Raw genomic sequence first — 2,322 nt, forward strand, 5'->3', positions numbered from 1 at the left:
CTGGAGAGCCCAGAACTAATTTCAGTTAGCCAGAGGGTAAACAGAGGCCAGGGGAGAGGTGCACGCCCCTCCATTTGACTAGGCTTCTGGGGCTTCTGGGAGGAAAAAAGGCATCAGTATTCCAGCAAGATCATCGTCACCAAGGCCACCATCACTAGGGGATTACAGAGCATGCTGTGACACTCTCCGGGGCCTGGTTGGCCAGGCTTATGTTGAAGGGCACATATCCTAACCCTAAGCTACCTGGGTGGCTGCACCATAGGGGCTGCACCGGATATAGGGCTGTGCCCGTAAGGGCTGTGGTCGCGTTTGGGAGCGTTAGGGACGCGTGGAGGCCGCAGGGCGCAGACCTCTGCCCATTTCCCTCCAGGATTAGGCCCTGATTCTCAGGCGTGGAGCCAGCCACTCCAAAACTGGCAGAAAGCAGCCCTCTCACCCCCAGGGCAAAGAGTGGGAAAGGCTGGTTACATCAAGTGTCTTTCAAATCTTTCACTTTCGAGAGCAGAGTGTTTACATTTAGGAATCATGAACAAGCAGCAATAGGAAAGCATACAGTATCAGAGGACAGAACACTGCCCTGCGCATATCAGTACACCCCAATGACAAAGTCAAAGATTTAAATGACCTGCTTAGCTATGAGTGGCTGACACCTCACAATGATTATCATCTCTCCGTGAAGCAAAACATCCTCGGAATTGGGTTGAAAGATAGATCTAATGTGCCAAAGGAAGGCAACATGGAAATTCAGTTTCCTGCTCTCAGGGGAAGGAGGGTCGACAGCCCAATGGGTTAATGCACCTACTGCAGCCTCCTATGTGGAGCCTGCAGGCGACGCATGCAGTTGCTGGTGAGATGCTGATACAGGTTCGCCTGCTATGCAGGGGCCCGTGGTCACCTCACAGCACCTCGAGAAGGTGTCCTGTTTGAGTCCCAGGGCAATCATTGTGTCAACCATGACCCGTAGATTACACCTTTTCCCCTCGTTTTTTTCCAATCAATTGGGGCCAGAGAGACAAGCTTTTGTATGGGCCTTACCAAGGCCAGCGTGCAGAAAACAAAGGCGCAACTGTTAGTAGTAACGCAGGTATTGAAGGGGCATTAGCTGTTGGCGGATGGCGCAGGGCAATGCATACCCATTTTCAAATAAAAAAAGGTTTTTTTTATTAAAAAAAAAATACATGCCCAGGAAATTCCAGACCTTGGATTAGAACTCAGGTCTCCAGCATTCCAAGACCAAGCACTTATCACTTGTGCCACTGGTGGTTGTGCTTCTGAGACTTGCTTTTGGGCGTATATATCTTTCTCCTGCACTCCCCTGTGAGCATACCCATTTGCGTTGTGAAACATGTTCACTGGAGCCTACAAGGATAGAACATCTGGCCCCCCCGCTCCCCCAAATACCAGCTAACTGCAGTGGCCTAGAGGTTAAGTGCTTGCATTACAGCAGCTGGGGGCCTGGGTTCGGGTCCTGCTTTCGGCACATAAACAGAATAGTTGGTCATCTCCTGGTACAGTTGGAGTGGAAGAAAGCGGAGAGGCGGGACTGTGGAAGCGAGGGAGTGCAGGCTAAAGGAAGAGGTGGGGTAGGCTAAAGGGGGAGGTAAGGTCGGATGAAGGGGTCCCTGGGGAGAAGAGGTGAGGCTGGCTGAGTCGGGGGAGGTCTAGAAGGGCATGGGGTAGGGGCCCTGGTAGAGGGAGGAAGAAAGCATAGAGGTGGGGCTGAGGAAGCCAGGAAGAAGGGGTGGTGGGGGCTGTGTAAAAGGAGAGTCCTAAGGTGGGGAAAGGGGCCATTGAGGAGGGCAGAAAAAGGGTGCCAGTGGTGGGTGGAAAGGACAATGGGCTGACATTTTGTTCTCATCCAGCACTACCCTTTTAGCCTGCATTCCTCCTTTATTCCCTGCACTTCTCAGTCCCACCTCTATGCTTTCTTCCTCCCTCCCTCCCGCAGGGCACCTACCCCATGCCCTTCTCCCCCGACTCCGCCAGCCCCACCTCCTCTCCACAGGGACCCATGCATCCAGCCCTACCTCCCCCTTCAGCCCGCCCCACCTCACCTCACCTCACCTCCTCCTTTAGCCTGCACTCCCTCGCTTCTACCTCCCCCTTCAGCCCGCCCCACCTCACCTCCTCCTTTAGCCTGCACTCCCTCGCTTCCACAGTCCCACCCATCTGCTTGCTTCCACTGCAACTGTACAAGGAGATTACCAACTATTCCGTTTCTGTGCCGAAAGCAGGACTCAAACCCAGGCCCCCAGCGCTGTAACACAAGCACTTAACCTCTAGGCCACTGCAGTTAGCTGGTATTTGGGGAGCTTGGGGGGG

Source organism: Ambystoma mexicanum, chromosome 3p (genome assembly GCF_040938575.1).
Source record: "Ambystoma mexicanum isolate Mex_15411 chromosome 3p, UKY_AmexF1_1, whole genome shotgun sequence".
Lineage (NCBI taxonomy): Eukaryota > Metazoa > Chordata > Amphibia > Caudata > Ambystomatidae > Ambystoma > Ambystoma mexicanum.